The following is a 24,172-nucleotide window of genomic DNA, read 5'->3' as shown; positions in this document are numbered from 1 at the left end:
TTAATTCTTGACATGCCTTATTTTTCTGTCATTTTCAATAGCAAAAATGTCTGCTATTAAATGAAGTTTGTCACCTCTGGTATTGATTCTTTAAAGAAAACAGCCACGTTGAAGTAAATGTTCCAAATTCAAATATTCGCTTCTCTTTCAGAAGTGCTGCTGGTCTGTATTATTAATTGCATTGCTTTTGGATAGTAAGAAATACATATATTTCTGTACAGTAACTCGACTTTCTGTTGAGTAGCTGTTCCATAAAGGTCATATTTCTACCAAACAATAATCCTAAATGTCATGCTTTCTGATGCATTTAACCATTTCATATTTAGATAAATACTTGGCAGAACAGAGCACTTTGCAAAACGAGTTTCAGAGATTAACAGAGTAATTTAATTCAGAATAATTTGAACATCAATATTGTTCTTCCTGGACCTGTACCTTGCTACTTTCATATCATCAGCCAATTCTGAGAAGACACAGCTAGTCTCTATTTGTTTTCTGTTTTTCAAGGTGGTTGGTGTACTTTATACCAAAAACTAAGCTTAATGTAATGGCAATGATTTAATAAAAAGAGATACTTCATTCCTGAAAGCCATTTGCTATCTGGCATTCTCTTGGGATTAAAAGGGTGAAAAACCTACCTGCGTGTTTTAGTAGGCCTGCAAAAGCTGAGAATCCACCCATCTGACTAGAGGCACTTATCTGTGGTGGTTATATATTCTTGGAGCAGTGTTTTGAGTATCTCACCAAGATTTGTTTGGGCGTACATGTACGTATGGCAGAAATGTGGCTTGCAACCTCTACAAGCTTAAAGACTTTTAGTGCAGGATTTAGTATAATATTTCAAATATTCCTTCTCTGTGCTGGATTTTTCTCAAAGGAGAATAGAAACCTGCAAGCATTTTGTATCTGTTCTCACTCTTTTCATTTGCATTACTGTTCCAGGCTGTATGTATTTCCCTTAGATGCTTGCTGTTTTGCTGCCTTCTTCCTCCTTTTCTTAAAGTATATAATAGTGGCTTAGAAGGAACTAACAAGAAGAGGAAGGGAAAGCTTCCTAGAATGTCGCAGAAGGAGAATTTGGTTCATGAAGCAGAGAGTTAAAATTGTCTTACACAGCCGATTAAGTGTATCCTGTCTTTGTATGCACGCCCTTGTGCAGTTCAATGTAATTTATGTTGGCAGAGTATGCAGTTCTTGCTTAGTGGCCTGAGCTCGGATTGTGACATGTCCAGCTCAGCCTGACAGTGAGGGAAGACCACCTACGTGTATAAGCATATAAGGTAGGATTGTTAATGTGGAGGTAGTAAGGAGAAGTTAAAGATGATTTTGTCTGATCTTCATTTGCAGGCAGATAAAATAAATAAATAAATTCAGCTCTGGTTATTCATCCAAGGTCCTTGACCAGTCATTACGTTACTTGCCTTAAGAAAGGTCTGCCAAGTTGGCAGCTAATGTGACTTCATCTGGATGAGAATGTTTTAAAAGTAATTGTGTATGAAATTGTAGTATAAATTTCCATTGGTTGTGAGTGGTGAATCATTGCTAGTCTATCCCTTAGGTGAAAGGGACTTATCTGAAATGATATTAAAAGCAGAGATGATTTTGCACTGAGATTCAAAAAGGTGTTGCCATCTTTGAAAGATGCATACTGAAATGCAAAGCAAGAGTATACTTTAAATATATTAGATTTTGTTTTTCTGAGATTACAGAATATATAGAGACACAAAAATATATGCATGTAAGTGGTTATATGTATATACAGTAAGTGTATTTTACAAAATGCTTCACGTAAGCAGAACAGCTATTATAAACCTCCTTTCTTCTAATCTGAATTTCTCTGAAGTATTTCTTCACACATCACCAAGAAAGCTGTTTTGCTGCTAGAAAACCAGCCTTGCCTTTTGACAAAATTATCATCTGGTTGTTTGTCAGTGTATGAGCATGGTAGTCCCTATTTGCTTATGCATATGTATTAAGTCTCACAGGCTATCAGAGTATTTATTGGCCTTAGTAGCTAGGAACCTGAATCAAGAGTGAAGATCCTCTCTTCAATGCTATGTGGACACAAAACATGTATGTCTGTAAACTGGTTAGGAAAGCAATCAGAGTATGAGGTAAGAGGTAACAGATGGCTACAGACAGATGGAAAAGTACAAGGGAATAATGAGACAGTACTGACCAGCGTGATAAACCATAATTTTCACCACGTTGAGAAAAAAATGTATTTTGGAGTCATCTCAGCAAAGCATATTTTGATGTACTCTGCTTGGAAATGTTAAGCTAGTAGACAGTGAAAATGCACAATACTGGAAGAGCTGATTTCGTCACAAAAACTGACAAAATACGCCAGGTTTGTGATGGACATAAAGAGGCTTAAAAGTGAGAAGAAATTCAACTAGATTTATGGAAGAAAGGGATGTGAAAAGGAGTTACATGATTAAAGTGAATGGAAAACAAACTTTGCAATGGGATATGACTACTGCAAGATTGCGTGTGTCAAATACAGAAGAAAGGATACCTGTGCTTTGGCCAAGGACAGAAGCTGTGTGAATGAATAGGAAAGGCTACATAGCAAAGGGAGGTTGTGTAGAAGGAATGCACTGAACTGACACACAAGTAGGATTTGAGAGACTATCAGAGTTGAAAATGTTATCCTTGTAGTTTGCATGACAGGCAAGATAGTGATATTGTCCAAACTGATTAGAGGAGGATATGGAAAGCTGAGATAGGGCAAAGAAGTTGTTATCTCCTTTATTTTATTGGTCTTCATTTATTCCGATCTTGAGTAAGACATCTCATGGCAGAGAAGGAGAAGGAATAAAAAGGGGATGTTAAGCATTACAGGAAGAGGATTTAGTGGAAACAGAAGGCAGTCTCAGAGCAGAGATGGAAGATTCGTGAATCATTGCCTGGGAATTTTGGTTTGCAGATGTTGTTATCATGATAAGGCATAGACGGGGAATAGAAGGAGATTAAGGTCAGAGCTGCTTTGAGTTTCCCACAGGAATATGGTGAGGAATGGAGAAGCCACTTGAAATTTGGCATTTGTTTGATGAAGAAAGACTTCCGGGACAAAAAACCAAACAAACAAACAAAAAAACCATGAAATCTTCTTGTATTTTTAATCACGTGTCTACAGTGTGATGTGGAATATAATTACTATCTTTGAGAGATCATATTCAGACAGCTGACTTTACAGCCCAAACTATTTGGATTAAGGCAACTTTACTGAGGACTGATCTGGAGTAGGTTGTACCTTAGGGAGCGGCGATGATTCTCCCAGAAGATTGCAGACTTACTGGGGCACCATATTTTAGATGATAATACATTATAACTTTTTGAGGACAACTGTGAGAAACCAAAAGAGAAGTTAGAGATCATTCTGCAAAAAAACATAGAACTTTTTCATAAGTTATATGAATAGTTAAATAAACATATTAGTTTTTTAGAGGCGATGAACACTTATTCTTTCCTCTCTTGAATGAAAATTTTTGTGGTGCTGACTTCAAAGAATAGGGAAGAAAACATAGCCTCTACTGGGATTTCCAAGGTATTTTGAAAGACAAGGTGTGCATGGGAATTCCCTTTACTATTTTTCTGTTTAGATTTCTCTTATTTCTAGGATCTAGATTATGAGTTTATGTATGCGGACAGAAAGTTGTTGAAATTAAGAGCTGAGAAAGGAAGAACTGACAGTATATGTTATAGAGTGTGTTTGGAGCAGGTTTTATATTAAAAAGAGTATTTCTTTTGCTGTGTGAGACTAAAACTAAGAGATTTTTTTTCTCTATGGAAGGTCCCAAGAAATATCTGAAAGCAAATAAATGAAATAATAACTTGGGGCACAAGATCAGCCATTTGGTATAGTCCTGAGCTTGATTATGCATAAACTAAGGAAGTAAATTCTATCCATAACTGGTGAAATGGCCACTCAGTATGTTGAGAAAATCCTGAGTGATGTCTCAAATTATGCTTTATTCATTTATTTTAAAGAATTTTTGTCAATAAATAAGAATAAAAGAATAAAATATTTGGGGGGAGGCGGCAAGTAGGGGAAAGAATTGACCACCAGAATTCATGCCAGATATTAGTAATTTGTGGAAGATAAAGTAACTTTGAGTTAGTTGGAAAAAAAAAGTGTTTGATCAAAAGTAAAATATTCTGCATTTTTATGCAGCTATTTGTTTATTTGCTTTGATAAGCTCTGTTTCAATAGTACCCAGGTGAATGCAGTATCATTTTGAATTAAAGAAAGTTAGCTGACTGGTTGAGGTATTACTGTCTTACTATGTTTCAGAAGGGTTATTCAGAGAGATTTATTTTATTGCATGTACTTGCTCATGTCTCATTTTTAGTGTCTCATATATTATTACTGGGGATTTGAAATTAGTAGTGAATGCTGTGAACATTAAGGGCTGAGCCCTGGTTGGTACTGCAGAATGGTATGAAAGGACCTTTAGAACATGCTCTGAAAGGAGAACTAAAAACTTGTGTACTGAGGGGGATCATCAGTGGGATATAGCTGGCACTTCTGGCCCTCTGCCGAACCTTTCCTTCTTCATGACTAACCTCAGGGCTGGATAAGTAAGGATCACCAGGTGGTTTGGATTCCTTTTTCACTTCTCTCTGCTCACTGAACTTGCCTGCAGTACTGCTGAAATGATTTAACCCTACTTTCAGAGGTTGGGTGATGCATAAAAATAAGGAAACAAAGAGCCAACAAACAACGTTTTCATTAACAATCAAACAGCTGCCTTGGGCATCTTTCCTCTCTTGGCACCCGTCTGGTGTCTTCGTCAGTATTTCCTTACCAAGTCAAAGACTGAAATCCTTAGTCCAAACCACAGCTCATCTTTCCAGCCTTATTGTGGATCCTGACCTTGTTCACCTTGGCTTCCATCTAAGACCTTATCTGGTACTCATTATTTTTTGTTTGTGAGCAGCAGGTTGTATCATCACTAGCACTACTAGCATTGGCATTAGAAAGTATTTACTAATGCAGTTTTGGAATTTCTTACATTTTGGCTGTTTTTCCTCCCAGCAGATGCTTGAATGGCCTCTCTCAACATGTATTTTCCCTTTATCTGACTGCTTACTCACTCACTTCTGCATTTAGATTATCATATATTTGCTCATGAATGCACGTTAAAGCTTTCTTCTCTTGGTAGCAAGCTTGTTTTTGAAGATGTATTTCCTCTCTCATGTGATGTTTGTCTTTTCCTCTTAGTTCTCAGGACTTTTTATCTTCTATCAGGACCTTTATCTGAGACCATCAAACATCTACAATAGCATGAGGTTGGGGAAGGAAGAAGAAACTACTCTGAGTAGTTTGATTGGGACTGAAATGTTACTTCTAATATTCGCAGCCAGACCTTACCATTTTGATAGGGCAATGAAATTCACCTCAACAAGGTGGCCTCATGCTGTGTCCTTAGTGCATGTGTTTCATGAAACAGGCTAAATAGGGCCTTCTACTGTTTGCAGGGCCTTATGTTAGCTGTTCAGAAGTTAATGAACTGAATTAAGTCTAAGAAAACTGAAAATGAAGTCTCAACTATAGATAGATATGTATAGATATGTATAGCTGTTGGAGAGTAACATTCCTGGGGAGGAAAAAGAGTTAATGAGGCATTTCAGTGTCTTTATATGGAGCTGTATAAATTTCAGCCACTTAACTTTAGCAAGAATATCCTGGAGTGTTTGAAGTGTGGTGAATAATTTAAAATAAATAAGGATAATGAAGAAGACCCTTCTTGCCGTTTTGAAATGTAAATTCTGAAGACCCTTTAAAGTTTTTGTTCAGACAGAAAACAAGTAAATGACTAGGTCTTGCATTTTATAAACAGTTGGGTGGAAGACAAGTTCGGTTATCTCAACAATCTGTTTGATCTAGATCTGCAAGCTTGCGGTCATCTGTCTTTATTGTGTGAAATTGTAACTGATTACTTTTTTTTCGAGTGCTCTTGAAGCTGCGTCCAAGAGGGCTTATGAAGACCAGATGAGATTTGTTAAGGGTGGTTTCTTCAGAAGCAGTTTGTGTAAAATGTGGCATCTTTTAAAAGCATTGTTAATGCTGTTATTTTCTGTTCTAGCATTGCCCTTGGTCTTAGGTATAGGTGAAACTTTTACAGTGGTACTTGCATTCTCTACCATTAGGTAGGTGGATTTGTTCTATACTTCTACTTCACAGCGGGTATTTGGCAAATATAGCATCTCTGGCTATTGGGACTCAATTAAAAAAAAAAATCTCTGTTGCCCATGGAAGCACAGTGTGGACATTTCCAATAAAATGTAAAGTACATGTGGTGGATACAAGATTATTTGCCAGTACCCAGTGTCTTTCTTTTTTTTTTTTTTCTTTTTTTTTTTTTGTTAGTTTGACTTTTGACAGCCTTTGTTTGTGGAAATCATCGAAAAGTGAATTATAAGGTAAATTGCCGCAGTTGCTACATCAGTCTTTCTTGTACATTTCTAATTAAATGTTTCTCAGAGGTAGCTACTACTGCTGAAATAATAACAATGTCTGTCATTAAAAAAAAAAAAACAAAACCAAAACCAGAAAATAAAAATAATATTAAAAAAAAAAGTAGACAGGATTATTCAGTTGCAGTAGTTTTTACTGAAGGAGGTTAGCTGCACCAGCAAGGTATTTGCTTTCTCAGTATTTATTTGATATTGTCTCACTTCAGAGTCATTCTCAAGAAAGAAGAGAGGATATGCCACATGGCTATGGCTTTGACCAATACTGATCTCTTTTCTTAAACCTTTGCAAGAAGGCGTTAAAGGAGCTCAGTGCAGCTCCATCTCCTTTGCTGTTGCTAATGGTTCTGGAAGTCTGTGTTGGAACACCAAGAGGACATGATGTGTTGAGTGACGATTGTCATGGAGAACCTGTCACAAGTTCTAACTTGAATTACTGTTTAAAAAAAAAAACCAACAAAACAACAACAATAAAAAAAACAACAAAACAACAATCTGACAGATTCTCCTTGGTGAATGGGCCCTGAGAATTACTGCATGTCATTGGCACACAGTAATGTACATCTGATGTAGGGATGAATAACTCTAAATTTTGGCAGAACTCTGAGAGCCTTCATGGAGAAGAACTTCAAGGTCTCCTAGGATATTCTGGTAATCCAGGCTAGGTTCAGATATATTTTGGCAGATCTATGTTTTGTTCTCAAAAGCTTTTTGTTCCAGTGTTTCAGTGTCCTTACTGTGAGAAAGTAGAAAATCTTCGTTGCTGTACTTTGGATGTGTTACTTACATCCCTGTCTTTTATGGATATTTCCTCTTTGTTTCAGCAGATGATTTGATATATGACAACAGTTACAGAGTTCCTTCTTATTGTCCTTCTCAATAGGTTAAGCAGTCTTCACTTTGTCCACATTTCCTCATGGGTTATCATGGAATCACAGTCACAGAATTGTAGGAGCTTGAAGGGAGATCCAGAGATCACCCCCCTAAGAAGCAGGCCCCCTAGAGCACAGATAGATGTCCAAGGGGTCTTGAATATCCCCAGAGAAGGAGAATCCACAACCTCCCTGGGCAGCCTGTTCCAGTGCTCCATCACCCTTACTGTGAAGAAGTTCCTTTGTATATTGGTGCAGAATTTCCTATGCTCCAGTTTATGGCTGTTTCCCTTGTCCTGTCACCACAAATGTTTTCTACAACTCTGTCTCTCTGGTTCTGCATCTTTTTTATTTTTTTTTTTGTAGTGTGATGCCTCAAACTAATCATAACACAGCTCTATTTAGAGCAGATTACTTTGCATGTCTCACGCTTTGTGATCTAGTTAATAAATTCTATTATGGTGTTTTGTATTTAGAAAACGGTAAGATTAATATCCTTTACTCGATATTCTCTCTACAGAAACACAGCTGAGAATGTGTTTCTTCCTCCTGTATTTGTACAGCTCATTACACAGTTTGTTATCAAGATAGCTTAGGTATCTTGAATGTGTTCATATTAATTCTTTGAATTGTAGAATTGCTTGAGTTGGAAGGGACCATTAAAGGACTTCTAGTCCAACTCCCCTGCAAAGAAGCAGGTGCTAGAATGTACATAATCTGTCACCAATGTCACTGTGTTCCCAGTCTGGTCAGTGGAGCCTGGCCAATTGGACAAGTCTTTCTGAGGGTCGCCTGAAGAGTCTTAGTAGGTTCCTCAAGCACCAGTGACTGTATTAACTAGTTCTCCATTAATAGCAAAAATAATTTGTGTGCAGTCTGAATCCAATTCCATCTTTTCAGTTCAACGATACCCTTTTGAATTCTAATCTTGCTTTCCAAGGTACTTGGAGTCTCTTGGAGCTCAGTTTTATCTACGAAGTTTGCAAGTAGACCTTCCTTTCCACTCCTTCTGCTATTGATATAAATATTGAATGGATTGAACATGAAGCACAGCCATGTGAAGTCCTGCCTAATGTGCTGCTCTTTTGTGATTGTAGTGATTGTTTTCTGAGTATTTTTCCAACTAGACAGCACCCACGTTACTGTTCTAGTCATTTATTAAGGGCTGCTGTTCAAAAGTCCTTCACTATTTTGTGGTTTTGCAGCCCCAGGATTGTGAACACAGTTACTTTACGGTGACATTAGAAGAGCCATTCTATTTCCCTCTGTCCTTTTCAGTTGCTCTCTGTAACTTCTGTATCAAAAGCTGACTTTCTTTTATTCTGATCTTTTTCTTAGCAAAATGTCTTGATGTATTTCTTTCTCAACTACTCCCAGATGTGGGAGTAGTTAAAATGTGTTACTCCAGTCATGTATTCTGGATGATTCTGGCAGTTGTTTCAAAAAACTCTTTTCTCCTTAATTTCCCTGCCTTGGTGGTATGCAATAGATCTCCATCATGGGAATGTTCCTGTTTTTCTGTTTTCTTTTTTCTTTTCCTTTAACACATTTTATAATCATCACATTGAGGTTTCTCCAAGTTCTGTATTTCTTTACAGCCTGGAACTATATCAGTTGTGTATGTTCTTGATGTACACTGCATTATGCTTTTCCCACCACTGTTGAGTGAGCAGTGCTTCTTTATGTTTTAGACACATGGGTTATTTAAATCTCTGTTATTTGAATTAAATACTGTTTTATTTAGATATCTGGCTCCACCAGCTTGTTCCCAGTGCTGTCTTGTGGGTATATAGAACTTTCAGTAGATTTATTCACTATTTGCTCTCGATGCTATTCTTGATTAGTTTTCCTGTTAGCATTTAGGCCTTTCTCAACATCATTCCTCTTCATACATCCCCACAGGACTTTATTGTTTCTCTATCTTGACTTAAATTATTTTTCAGTTATTGTAGTAAATCGTTGTAATTCCCCATTTTTCACAAGATAAACTTTACTCCTACCCATTCATTCACATGAAGCTGCCCACTTGCTAAAGAAAGTAAATTCTTCTGCGTCTACAAGGTCTAACATAGAGAAATGTTTAATTCAAAATAGGAAAGGTTAAAATTATTTTTTATAGACCTGGCAAGTCCTTTTCCTTTTCGCTGCAGTGATGACACTGTGACTTCAACAGTGGTTGCTGAAATGGTATCTTGGCATCAGCCACTGTCTTTCTGTTCCTCAGTGCTCTCAAGCTGGAGCCTGCGTATGTGGAAGATGAGACTTTCCCAGCCACTTTTGTCTAGTGCAAAGGACTGGAATGCCATCTGTCAAATCTCACTGTAAAACTTGCTTCTTTGATCTTTCAGTTCCATTTCAGCCACATAAAATTTCACTCAGCGCTTGTGACAGAGCAAATAAAAGCCCTGCAACTCTTAACCCGGACTCCTTGTGTTCAAACTGGTTTCCTCATCAAGGGTTTAGGAATCAGCCATGCTTTGATGTAGCAGGCTGAGATCAGAATTTTCAGAATGTTATGATACCAATGGCTTCGTAAATAAGAGATGTGATGTCCAGCTAGGATGCTTGATCTCCAAGTATTTATTTTCCGTTTGAATAAATTGATTTTACATTGTCTTGATGAAGTCACTGTGCCAGACTTCAGTTTCACTTGGTCTTAGAAGAAAAGAATGTTGCATTAAAAAAAATTTCTGTGCTCTGGGATGATTTGTACCTTGCAATTTGGCAACTGTGAGGCAGACATATGGAAAATGCCAAAATATCTATTGTGAACAGCAGTGAAATAGTTAAGAGCTGATATTGAAACCAGCTGGAGATATTTCACTGATGTTACCTTCAAAAGAGGAGAATGAGGCCTTGATCATGGACCTCCATGGTGGAAATGTGAGACCACAGCCAAACTCAAGGATTTTTGGGGCCTTGTTGTATAGTGCCTTGTTACTGTATGTGGAAGATGTTTTATTAAAGCTCTATAAAGCAGAAGTTAAATTGTAAACTGTGGGCAAACACATATTTCATATCCTCCTCTGGACCTAGTGCACAAATCAATATAATCTTCTTTTCTGTACCCCCTTGCGTGTCCTGGTCTTTTAGCTCATCTTGTATGACACTATGCTTGTAGTTCCACAGACTCCATCCCAGTCTTGGGTCTTGGCCTTCAGATGGGAATCTCAAGTTGTGAGATTGTGTCATTTTTCTTTAACTGCTTAGTTCACCAGTGCTAGGGAAAGTGCAGAGCTGGGCCTTTCCTTTTCATGGCTCAGAGGGCCTGTGTATGCTTATGACATATCTAATCAAATGGAATTAGTGGGAGGATGCGTACTGCAGCTCCAATTCCTTTTAATAACAGCCTGAAGGATGGCTTTTCTGCATGATCTCTGATGTTCACTGTGTTTTTTAAAGACCTAATGTTCTGTTATATATAATTTATGCAATAGAGGTGCATTTCTATTATATTAGATGCAGAAGGATATTAGCAGCAGTACACTGCTGTATTTTTCACTAAAATTTTTGCAGAGATAAAAAGATATCACAAAAAATCAAGTTTTGCTATTTGAACAGCCTTTTTCTAGAACTTTTTTTCTAGAAATCATAAAATCAGAACAGTTTTTAAACTGAAATGGATATTTGGAATCCATCCAGTCCAACTCTTGCTCAAAAAATGATCTACTATGAGGACTGTTTTGAAAGTAGCACCTCCTATTTTATGTCATCCCATGATGTCAGAGGCAGGTGTTGGTGGTATGGCAGCAGAGGTTGAACCCTTCCACCTATATTCAGTTACATTTTGTTGCTGTGTGAAAGATGGCAGCAGAGGGGCACTCTGACAGAATGGCATCTGATGTGGAAGTGCATATGAAACAAAGGTGTGTTACTGAATCCCTCCATGTGAAAAAATGACAGCCATTGACATTTGTTGACACTTGCTTGAACGTTTGTGGAAGCCAAAGAGTGGATGTGAGAACACTGAGGCAGTGGGTGGTGTGTTTCAGAAGTGGAGACAGTGGCATGAAAGACAAGCCGTGCTCTGCATGGCCTTGCCTTTATTATGAGTGCAGTACGCAGACTTTTGTTCATTGCTGGTGCAAATAAATATCTAACAGTGGTGACTGTTGAAAAGTAGAGTTTTTCAGATTAGATTTGCTCTATCAAATACTGTTATTGTGCTCTTTGTGTTCTTTTGTAGTATTGTATTGTACTCTGTTGGTAGTTTCTATGGAAATACATAGGAGGCATTACTTTCAGAGTGACCTTCATAGGTCACTCAGAGTACTGTCCAGCTAGAGTTTGATCATCTCCAAGGATGGTGTTCCAAAATTGTTTGAAGTATGCATTCCATACTGTATATGGCATACTGCATCCATTCTGACCATACTAACAGTGATTTTTTTTTTTTTCCTTGTATCTAATCAGAATACCGTTTATTACAAGTTGTGTTTGTTGCTTTCTGCATTATCACTTCACATGTTTGAGAAGAGTTTGGCTTTGTCTTCCTGTGGTCCCTTATCAGACAGGTATAGGTAGTAGTAAGATCTTTCCTCAGCGAGCTCTTTTTTAAAGCTGGAAAAAATGAATTTCTTAGCTTCAGAAATTCTCCAGAAATTCAGTGGGACAAAAGTAAAATATAATGCTACTTTAAATATGTGTTTTATTTTAAAAATTCAAAAGAAATCCTCAGAAGCAGTCTGCTTTCTGGGATAGCCCTTTGTGTAGCGTCGTCTTTGGAATTGTAGAACATTGTTGCATGTTTGTTTTTGTAATGCATGTTTTTGAAGTTTATCTCTAAAGTTCTATATTAGAACTTTGATGCTACAGAATTTTTTAATCTTTTTTTTTTTTTTGCAAATAAAGTTGAAAATAATGTCAAATAGAAATCTACACCAATGCACTATATCCGTTTATATATCTACACCAGCATTGCATGAGAAAGAGAAAAGAGCCCTGTCGTTGAAGTTTTGTCTCACCAAAAGTACAACATTGCCTGTAGATGATTTCTATATTTCAGCTTGGAGGATGTGATCTTTAACAAGAGTCCTCTGAGAGCTAATCAGTGTCATTGCTGCTATTGGGATTAGTGATGAGAAGTTTCTGTGAGCTTCTTGGCAACTCTTGCACAACCCTGGATTGTTTGTTGTCAACAGAAAGACAGATTTCTGCCTCCTTCACTACACCTGGTAATGAACTGAAGCCCATCCAAGCAGATCATCACAAAACTCTGCTGGAAAAGGCCAGAGAGCTGTTGGGTGAGGTGTTGTTTGAGGAATCTGGAAAGCCTGCTCACCCAGCTAAGACCCTCTGGCACCCAGGTTTGCAAATTTAGGTGAAAGATAGTAAGGACTGGAAGTTTCACCTTGAATGTAAATTCTGTTGTTTTTTAAGTGATGGAATTGCAGGCACCTAGAACCCGTAGGGTGCCTCCTGTAAGGTCATGCAAACTAATGGGATGTCAGAGAAGAAAATAATTGATGCTGTGCTTGAGCTTGCTGTAAGCCCTTAATTTTGGCACAGAGCTCATTACTCAAATATGGAAAAAGCCAGGAACTGACACACACTCACATTTTCCTCATCTTAGCAGATGGCCAATTCTACAGACCTTTTCTGCCTGTTCCTTATGCACATCTCCTGGAAAAAGATATTCCCCTTAATTTTTTTTTTTTTCCCCGATCGCTGGCTTGTCACTGTTTCCTCTGAGCCCTGGGTATGAGGTTCAGAATACACATACATCCCAAGAAATTATTAATAGAGTGTAACCAGGCCCTGTGATCCCTATATATTCACAGTTGTGGGAGCAGGTACTAACGCATCTGGCCATGTTTGATCTTCCTCATGGATCACAACCAATTCAGAGATGCCTGATGGTGACTGAGTGTCTTAGCAAGGAAAGTACCCTGGTATCTGATTGGCCTGTATTTTTTCCAGGAACACTGGATTATTAATAAGTATTTTTTCCTACTTAGAAGCTGCTTTCAAAGTGATGGATGCTCTTTGTCTTCTAGTTCCCATTACTAAAAGTATTTCTAATCCTTCCCAGAGTTCTAAAAGTTTGCTAGAAAGCATGCCTTATCATGGTATCCAAATGTTGATCTTTTCAATGAGAGAATCCTTTCACCTATGACATCAATATTTGAATACACCTCTGGTGAGACGCCTGTTTCCTACATATAATGACAGATATCTGCCTTTTTACAGCAAATGGTATCTTTTAAACAATTTGAAATTGGACTTTGAATGTAACTGTTGTTTTTAGATTCATGTTATTTGAAACTGTAGAAGTATATATCTAAAAAAATTCATGTGTGACCATCTTTCTGCACTCCTTCTCGTTGCTTGCTGCGTTCCAGTAAATCTGTAGGTAGGTTTTATGTTTCTATCACTGTCTGCTGCAAACAACACACATTTGAAGAAACAACTCCATAAATGCCCATGTCCCAGAGCTTTTATCTACCTTTGCTCTTTACCTTTTCCTGGCAATGGACTGTCTTCCTCAGCGTCTCCTTTACAAACGACCACTTTTATAATGCTGTCTGATTTTACCAGCAGCAAATCTGCATTTACCCCTGCCTTGGTTAGAATCATAGCAGAGGCTCTCAGAAGCTCACTTCATTCTTCATTTGTATGTTGAAGGACGGGCACGTTGGAAATATCCTTTCAAGGCTGCCAGAAAGTGGAAATACCTAGCAGAGAGCAGAAGAGAGGCACGTGGTGTGTCATGGGGCTGTGCTGGCCATGGGAAGGATAGTGAAGAGTGGAGCAAAGAGCTGAGCTATCTTAGGAGAGGGCCTTCTGAAGTGGCCTCTTTGCTTACTGAAGAGCCCTACCGTGGTGCCCTGCCTGAGAGCAGCACAGGAGTCAGGCTGAAACTGCAGTTGTTTATCTCTGAACTCTTCTCAGTTGTGCTGCTTTTTGATCCTCTAGCCCAGCTGTAAAGCAATAATTAACCTGAACCTTTTAATTTCTCCCAGTTGGCTGTAAATTAACTCCGTCATCATGTTGCGTGGAGTAATCCTTCAAGCATCTGTGGGGTACGTGGCAATTTTAATGGTTTATGAGCGTATAGGTGCTTTCTGTTTGGTCAGTATTTCTGTAACTATCATCATAATTTTCATTATTTTGGGAATTTCTGTTTGTGGAAGAGCTGTAATAATGGGCCTTACTGTCTTAGTCACTGCACATACACAGAACAAAAAGCAAAATCCCCACTCTCATTGCTGCGGGCATGTCCAAAGCTCTTTAGCAATACTTGGGGCCAAATCTGCTGCTTTAAAAACAAAATGTGGCAGATAAGTTTAGGGAATTTGGGGATCATAATCTTATTGTTAACGGAGCTTTGTTTCTTGAATAGACTGTTGTTGAGATGTACTGAAATAGCATTGTTTACAGTTGTTTCAGGTACAGAGCTCTTTAAGGCAGGAACGTTTCTGATTTCTTGCAAATGACATTCTTAAAATAATTTGGATTTAGAAATGAGTTGAAAAGAAGATGGATCTTCATGTTGGCCAGTTAAATATTGCATGTAGTGGCTCATAAATCTCATGTTAGTATCAAAACAGTGGGACAAGTGTTTTTTTATCACACATTTCTTTGTGCTCTATTTAATCAAGAGCCTAAAGCTGCCATTTTATTAGTGTTGTGCAGTAATATGCTCCATAACTATATAGCCTATTAAACACTTCATAAAGCCTTCAGGGGAACTTCTTTCAAATGTTACGCTATGTTTTTATAAGTTATAGCCCTCTGGAAATTGGCCTATTATCAGTTTTTCATCAAAGTGAAGTGTTCCAGGAGAACAGAGGATGACCTAACGTGATCTCGATTGAAAGCATGAGTGAAACTTGATGATTACCAAGTATTTTGGTATTGCATATGTTAACAGTGGATTTTTGACAAAGTACTTGTAGGTACATCTAGGCAAGCCAGAAAGACATACCTAGAAATTATGGTTGCTTCTTGCATTACTGTAATGATTTCAAAAGTAAAGCTATAGCTCAAGCTGTAACCCTCTGATTTTGTGAACTGAGTGGCAGAAATCCAGCTTGGGACAAGATCATACAGATAAAACAATCTTTAAATATTCAGAACATGATTTGCTTCTTTGCATTTGTAAAAGGATGGTATGAAAATCTAGAAGAATGCAAAAACTAATCTAGCAGTGTGCCAAAGTAATTAAAGCAAAGTAAATAATCTCCAGTGTTCTTATTCCCCACAGAAATTGTTTAATATCTTATCTTTCCAAACTAATTTTCTGCTAATTCATGATGTCTTTGTGAGGCCCTCCTTGTTTGGCCAGGGCTGGTGTTTTGTATTATGTGGAAATATCTCAGTTCCTCTTAAAAGGTAACACGTATTGGGTATACTGTCTGTATTCTAAATTAAAAATAACAAGAAGAAGAAAAAGATTTTTCTTCAATACAGTGGAAATGCCAAGCATAAAGCTAACAGCTGTGAGCCTCTTTGGTCAGTTGTTGTTTACAGAGAGGAAGGTCTTTGCTTGGCTCAGGAGTGTATGGCGTGTGATTCCAACACTGTCTTAGTGCCAAGGGACATCTTGCTGCTGGGACCCGATGTTCATCTTGTTTTAGTATCAATCAGAGCTAGCTCTGATGAAGCAGAGGAGGCGTACAGCTGTTGTGAGGTGAATCAGATTATCTGGCTTTGGATAGGTTGTAAATATTAGAGCCTGATGACCTGTGGCTGCTGTAAACAAGAGGCAGGATGTTACCCTGAGGGTCAGCTCAGGCTTCTGTTCTGGACAGCCCTTGCAGCACTCAACCTCTCTAAGCTTGTGTGGCTTCAGGATAGACTGCATGGCAAAAAGCAGTAAGAGTTTGAATGTCGACTTTAGATAGTTTCTCTGGATTTAAAGGAGAAACTTGTTGGACAGTCTTCATACTCAAAAACTTCTTATGTTCTTATGAAATTAATATTCCTGGATTTTTTTCTTTCTTTCTTTTTATTTCCCCGCAAAAGTAAGTCTGTCATATAGAAAGTAGCATGGCATGGGGCAGGAGAATGGTGAGTTTCTTCCAGCTAAGGGGCTTGGTCATTTGCTTGTAATGTGGGAAATGAGCACAGTCTGCCTCAGCTGGACAAGTCCAAAGATAATCCCTACTTCTCTAAGTAAAAGACCCTAACCCCAAGTACAAACTTGGCTATACAGTGTTACTATATCACTTCTCTTGAAACTGTCAGGCTGAGCAGAAGTCTGAGTTTGTTGAGGCAGAAGAAGAAACAAGGATGAATGTGACTTTCTATGTAGTGATTATAGTGAAATAGCCAAGATGATAGAGAGAGATGTCCCAGGTGTGTGTTCTGTTTTCGAAGGATTGCAGTATTCTTACATAGGAGAGCATATTTATTTCCTTGTATATCTGCATATCTTTAAGTGTGGCTTTAACTGAGTAGGACAAGCAAAGTACAAACTGGTGCTGCGATGCAGTAATACGACCTAAAAGTTTTCCTTTACTTTCTTTTTCGTTGCCAATTAGAATATTTCACTGTTGTGTGCAGATAAGTCAAATGATAGAAGATTGCAGGAGCAGACACTGGGCAATTAACATCCTTCTTTGACAGGGTAACAAATGGTTTGGCTGTTTCTAAACAAAAGATCCTTTGGAGGCTGCTGTGCTAATCTTTCAGTCTGGGCTTTCAGTCTGTCTGTTTGGTCCCACTCCAGCTGCTGCCCTCAGACCTCACCATGCCCTTGCACACTTTAGTAGAGCCCCTCACTCAGGAAAAGTGTTAGAAATGGGGTTTAATGAGGAATTATGCTGAGCAGGGCAGGCCATGGCCAGATGAATCTACTGACCTCAGAACCACAGCACAGCTGAGGCTGGCAGGGACCTCTGGGTCCCTCTGCTCCAGCCCCTGCCCCAGCAGGGACACCCAGAGCAGGGTACCCAGGGCCACGTCCAGGCAGCTCTGGGAGATCCCCAAGGAGGAGACCCCACAGCCTCTGTGCAGCCTGTGTCAGTGCTCTGTTACTGCACACACAGAAGGGCTCCTGATGTTCAGAGGGAACCTCCTGTGCTCCAGTTTGTGCCCATGGCCTCTGGTCCTGGCACTGGGCACCAATGATAGAGTCTGGCTCTGGCCTGGTTAGCCAGCAGCTGCCTGTTCACACAGGGCTGGCTTCTCTTGTCCCTTTGTTCCTCTGTTTTCCCATGGTTGTTCAACACCCATGGCGCCTCTGAGCACCACATGGTTCCAGTGTTGTGCCTGGGGGAGCAGGGCAGGGGTGGTTTGCCCCCTCACCCCCCACCCTGCCACTGGTTCCTCTTTTGGTGTGTGCAGAATAGCTTTCTATCATAAAACCTGGGTAGCTAGATGGAGTGACTTCTGTAGAGGCGCTTCTTTCTAATGTTTCTTGACATTAACAGCTCAATTTCTCAGTTAGAATGGAAAATAAAGTTGATTATGCATGTCCACAGGGTGACATTGTATTTTTGATCAGTAACTGTAAAGTAAACTGGAAAGGTCACTATAAATAGTGTTCTAGTGTAATTATTCCTAGAGGACCACTGTGACTCACTGTAGGGTTTTTGTTGTTGCCATTCCTACAGCGAGCAAGCAATGCTTAAAGGACTTATTTTATGTATTTATAAAGGGACAAATTTGGATGCCATGGTTCTGTTTTTTCCAGTCACACTTCCTGTAAATATAGAAAAATTGCGTGTGTCTTGAGTAGCATTTCCATATGCACGACTCAGAATGCCTTTTTATTTTGGTTTCAATAAATGTTACTGTCTGAAGGCTGCCATCAAAGCAACTTCCTGCCTCGCATGCGATCTCTGAATGCACTTCACTCAGAGATGAGATCTACAAATGATGATACTTGAAGAAAGCAGTGGATTTATGTAAATAATATTGATGCTTTTGTAGGGTCATTAATAAAGATCTGCCAGAGCTATCAAAAACTGCCTGGAGACTATGAAGCAGAAGTGTTTAGTATGAAGTTTAGTTTTATTTTCACTAGTCGGGCCACACTAATTTTCTCCCAGGAAAAAAGGGCTGATTATTTGTGCTAATTAGAGATACATTACTGGTCTGAATCACATCTGTAAATTAGTACCAAAATTTTAAATAGGTGTCAGATTTTTTTGACTACAATTTGCATTGTTAATTTGCTATAGATGCATACATATATGCATCTACAAATTTAAGGAACAAAAGGAACAGCTGGTTCATTTTGAAAGCAATTGGTTCAAGGTGTTGCAAGATCTGACATTACTATTCCTCCTGCTTGTGGCTGAGCTGTGGTGAATTTGCTGCTTCTGGACACCTCCACTTTGTCACAGGAATGTAAGTGCAGTTGGGAAACCAGAAAATAAACCTATGCTCGCTGCTGTCATCCACTCAGCCCAGTAACTGCAGAAGTGTTGGTGGAAATAGCAATGCTTAGGTTTGCTCTATTGGTTTCTGAGACAAATAGAGAAAAATGGTGAAAGGAAGAAATGATTTGAGAGAAGATGAGCAAAAAGCTGGCCTGGGATGTGTAAGAACTGGATTGGAAGGTGGCATGCATTTGCCACTGTGCCCAGAATGCACCATTGAATAGGTACAAATGTAGATGGCAGGATAAAAATGGAAACTATTCAAACTACAAGCAATTAACTTGTATACAGATGGTTTTCTGGCATTCACAGCTGCATAGATTTTGGTTGTGTAATTTTTTTAGATGTGCAGTGGAAGGCTAGAGCCTCTGTATGTCCACCTCCAGCTGTTCATGCACATAAAATAGACAAGGAAGTGAAGCCAAGTAGGCATTGTGTGTAGCACCAGACTTACTTGCACTGATAGGCATCTAAAATATACTAGAACAACATCCTCTCCTGTCAAATGGCCCTTGTATCAGACTTCTATGAAAAGCAGCTGCATATTTTAGATCAAAAGAGTCTCTTCAATTTCATAAAAATGGAATATTGAGAACTGCTAAGTATACATTATATCTCTAGGATGAAGCTTTAGGGCTGAGAATCCCAAGAAGAATTGGAGGATTGCTGAAGGTGTAAGATAGATGAGATCCTCGTGTAGCCATATCTTAGAGACTGTCTTTGTAAAACCTAGGATTTAGGTCCTTTACAGAGCAAAGCAAGCAATTCACTTTCCGAAAAACTTGTTTAGCCTTTCATTAAAAAAAAAAAAAAAATTAAAGTATTTGAAATGTCAAAATATTTGGATAATGTAGCTATCTCCCTGAATACCTGGAGCTGGTATAAGAATGCCATTCAAATGGCCAACTGCAAGCCCATGTGCATGTGTTGGCTGCAGGTTGTCACTGCTAATGGAGAAACCGCTCAAGAGGAACAGTTGCAACCTTAGTGTAGATTTTTCCATTTTTCAGTTTCTTGTTGGTGACACCATTAACTGGCATGACTTGTCTGTAGCTTCAGGATTTATTTATTTCAGTGAAAAACTCATTTTTTTTTTCCCCCACTTTTAGCTTCTGGTCCAGCTTCCTGCTGAAGAAAAGCACTGCAGCCACTACCTGGTGATGCACGCTTGGGTTGCAGGCCTGTTGGAAAGCCTCCCAGAGGGCTTCAGGCTTTCCTTATCACATCGTGTCGAGTATGAGTCTTTGTATGGATTGCTCTTCATTTTCCTCTGCTCCAGCTATGTTTGCAGAGCACCAAATGTGCACTTGTACTCGCACACATCCTCTACTTCTTTCTTACAGAGTTCCCTTTCAGCAATTAGATGTCTGGGAGGGGATGTAAGAATCATGGTTTGTTCTTCTGTGGAAGGCGAAATCTGGCCTTCAGAGAGGAGTCTTCTATGGGAAATGAAGGAGTCCATCCATCATTTCTAGTGGAATGCTGCACCTGTTTATGCATCGTTAATAAGACTTCTCTATTTAATGTTCTCTGGGGTATGTGTCTCTCCCTTGATCCACTTGAAGTGTGTTCTCATAGTTAATGATCTGAATTTGCCAAGCACACTGACTCATTTCAGTGCTGTTTTTCATTATGTAAGCTATTAACAGGTCACTGCTCAGATGCTGGAAAATCTGTTTGAGGCTAATAGCAAGGTGCACAAGTGCCTCTCCATGGTATATTTGCTACCTGTGCACACATGTTCTGGCTTGATAGTTGGTAGAAAATCTGATGGCAATATGGGAAGCTGCGTCCATGCTGTTAGCAGTCAATTCCTAATCAGCCTTTCATTAACACATCCAACACTTCACCTTTTCTAGTATTTTTGCAATGCATGACTGAAGGAGGGTGAGAGGAATCACACTGCTGTATGGAAGAAGGTGTTGATGAGTGAGGAAGTCACGTCCATCCCAGGAAAAAGAGTTATAGTAGTAGAGGAGGTAATCGTGCAGGATAAAAAACTCTTGGAGATTGTTCCAAGTTGTTGCATACGAAAACCTGGCTTTCTGGCATTCCACAAAGTCAGTAATAATGTGGCTGAGGATCCAGAATTTATGAAGGCATTTGAAAAGAGTAATAGTTGGACATAGGAAAGCCTTGAAGAAAATATTCAGGGTCTTATTCTAGAGCCCAAGTTTTGAAAAATACTAACATCAGACAGTAATTATTACAGGAACAATCCTTCTGTTGCCTCTTCTTGGATAGTATATATAGATATGTTTGTTTTTTTGTTTTTTGTTTTTTTTTTTGTTTTTTTTTTTTGCAGATGGTTGCCCTCATGTCCACAAAGAATTTTTTTTTATTTTTTTTTCCTCCACATACAGACAAACTGAGAATGGATGAATGAAAGTTAGACATTAGCCCAATGTTGAATTTTATTTCTGAACTTCACAGATTTTCCAGAAGGAGAAGGGGGGATCATTTTTATTTTTATTTTTTCCCCCTAAGTAATACCTAAAAATACTCATAGGAACAAAAGAGAACAAGGAAATTTGAAACAAAACAAATCGCCACCACCAACGAAAAAACGCCCTTCACACATTGCTTATTTTGGAGGAAAGACTTGAGTTACTCTTCTCCTACCTAGGACAAACCTAGGAGAATTTTCCATCCATGCAGAGATTCACAGTCCAGTGGATAGAGCTGAAGATCTTGAATGTCAGTACCCCTCCTTACCAAGGAGGAAATGAAGAACATCCTTGCATGATCTTGAACAGGAAGGAAATACTACAGTAAATGTATGTGCTGAGGTCTCAAAAATATTATCAGCATAAAGCAGTGTAGAGACAGGAAAAAGGGATGCTGGAGGATGTGTTATGTTGCAGTATTTATTACGTAAGAGGTATTTGCATGGTAAAGAGTGAATGCAGATTTTAGAATAAAGAGGATGGAATGAATGATGTCAATGGAAAAACTGATTGATAAAACCAGGAGTTTGTCTACCATGCCACTCTCATATTTTTTGAGACACTGCAGTGATGTTATGGACATCTGAGTAAAATGATGGGTAGATTAATCCTTCGGCATGCTGAATTTGTTTGGAGTGTCTGCTATGCCAAGATGGAGGTGGGATGAATCCAGATTGATCCTACAGATGTTAGTCAGGTGCCTGTTCTCTCCACGCAGCTGAGAGAACAGCTTCAGGGGGTGATTCAGCCCAGCTATATTTTGCATTGCATTTCTCCCCACGCTGTATGGAGATGTGATCCAGCAGGAGCTTGCATTTGCTCCACTCAGTGCTGGGTCCTTAACTAGGCGCCTCAGTCAGGAGCCCAGATGTCCTTGGCTCCATGTTTTGCTCTGCTGAATATAGGGGGGTGACCCACAATAGGTAGTTTTAGATGCCTTTCTATTTTTCTTGAGATGCAGGAAACCTGGTGATTAATTGGTGGTACCCTGACAGCTGGGACTGTTCTGTTTATTTTAGTTCTTGTGCTGAGAATAAGACTGCTTGTATGGCTGTGTTAATAAATATGGTCCCAAGTACAGCCATGTGTTTTGCAGACTTTTTTTGTTATCTGATCCAGCTTTTCCACATCCTGCTTTTGTGACTAAGCAGAACCCACTCTGCCAAGCATGTGCTGTGAGAAGAACCTACCTGCTGTACACAATGCACTTAATCTTTTCCAGATTTTGTTTCAGTTGATATCTGTAAACATCACGTAGCAGGTTCTCACAAGAGCTTCTCTTTGATATTTATTGTTTGTCGGCCACAGTTGGGACAGAGCAACCCAGGAAGTCCTCAGTGTCATTGCCACAGCTTGAGATTGTTTTGAGCTCTTTTTGTAGCAGGTAACAAGTTTCTTGTAAGAATTTACCTTTATGGAGATTTAAGGGTTTTGAGCCCTGTGTTCAGAATGACACCTTGAACTGAGGGACAGCGAAAAGCCAGGACAGCATGCCCTCACTTTGGAGCCTACCAGTCCAGCTGCTGGAGTAGATGTTGTCTTGTGATATAGTATTTTCAATTAAACACCAGCCAGGGATTTCTCTGACTCAGAGAGGTAATGGCTGGCTGGCTGCTGCTTTCTAGGTAGTCCCTCATAATATAGTCTTCTGTCCTCTGTCTTGTGTAAAATCTAATCCTTGACATTGCAGATGAGCTGTGTTTGTTCTCATTACGTGATGCGTGTCTGTGAGATGAGTCAGCTGCATAACTCATCATGACCAAGACAGCTGAAATTATGCCATACCACAGGAGATACTGATTTAGTCACTATTATTGTTTTCTCTAATATAGGGGAAGTCGACCGTATGTTAATTATTTTTCATAAGAACAGCCCTGTTAAAAATCAAACTGCTGTTATTAATGGCTAGAGAATCTCTTTCACCGTCTAAGACCCTGTGTAACCAGCAGACTTCACGATCCTGTTCTTGGCACGGAAACTTTCTTTCCTTTGAAAGTTGTTGTACCAGTGTACCTTTCTTCCTGAGTGAAAAACGCTGCTTTTCAGAAAAGCAGTTAATTTTCAAAGCGTATCTGAAAAGGTTATGCCAGAATACCTGATAACCTATTTGACCATGCTTAACCATACTTAACTATACTTTGAAAGAATATGCTCCATGTGCTCCTTCCTATTTATGTATTAATATTGATTAGTTAAATCTGTTTTAAATTTCTATTTTAGGAGTACAATAAGGTGATATTTAAGATTGCAACAAGGATGGATTTTAAGAAAATTGGGACATTGCTCTTGAGAAAGTTGTGAGATCAGCGCTTCTAAACCTGCATTTTCTGATTTATAAAATCTACACAGTGCTTCAAATATTTAGTCTTCTGTGGTTGAGGCTTAAGCTTTATCATCCAATCCATCTGGGATCACAAGGAAGGCTGGAAATGCCTTTTCCTTTTAAATGTTGGATGCGGCTTCATGCTCAGAATGGAAGTATCATGTAACTGATTGGGATCATTTTTAACTATGATGTGCCAGCACTGTATGAATACATTTGACAATCTGGGGGTTAATTGGGTAATGCTATTGCACTCACAGACACTTCAGCATTGTGGCAACAATTAAGGCATGTAAACTTGCTGGATTTTTGTGGGTAGTTAGAGTCCAGTTAAGAGTCTAATTTGTAACGAATTAGACTCCTGTTCTTCTACTTCAGAGTGCCAAGCAAATTTTGACATCTTTGTGTAAGTAACATCTTTCTAGTTTGCAAAGCCCTTTAGTTAAGAGTTGCTTTGTGTGATGCAATGCAGTGGACAGGAGCTTGGGAGCTTTTCATTTGCGCAAGGATCTCCAAGTGTCACCCAATAGATGGGTCCCTAAAAGCTCTTGGGACTCATTGCAGCAATATATGAATACTTTCGAATGAATACTTTTGAATGGTGATCATCTCCTTATGCTCCCTTCTGGCCCTCCGAACAGTTGAAAAAAAGCAATGTGCCTCTTAAAGCAAAATGACACAGGTGACATTGTTAGCAATCTAAGCTTAAAAATCAAGACT

At 39.0% G+C, this 24,172-nt stretch overlaps 1 protein-coding gene across 6 annotated transcripts in view; it reads left to right on the top strand.

The window, feature by feature from the left end:
* The window catches only part of ENOX1 (ecto-NOX disulfide-thiol exchanger 1), a 365,454-nt gene that overhangs the window by 32,938 nt on the left and 308,344 nt on the right, over positions 1-24,172 (top strand). The window contains exon 1 of one of the 6 annotated variants that reach the window (XM_052664569.1): positions 14,341-14,374. The exons of the other annotated variants lie outside the window; for them this stretch is intronic. The gene's annotated coding sequence lies outside the window, so the exon portion shown is untranslated. Of the gene's footprint in view, positions 1-14,340; positions 14,375-24,172 lie in introns of those variants that run through there. 6 annotated transcript variants of the gene reach the window in all.

This window comes from Tympanuchus pallidicinctus, unplaced genomic scaffold (assembly GCF_026119805.1).
Source record: "Tympanuchus pallidicinctus isolate F22 unplaced genomic scaffold, pur_lepc_1.0 scaffold6, whole genome shotgun sequence".
Taxonomy (NCBI): Eukaryota; Metazoa; Chordata; class Aves; order Galliformes; family Phasianidae; genus Tympanuchus; species Tympanuchus pallidicinctus.
Note: the sequence above shows the minus strand (reverse complement) of the source record. Positions and strands in the feature narration are given on the sequence as shown.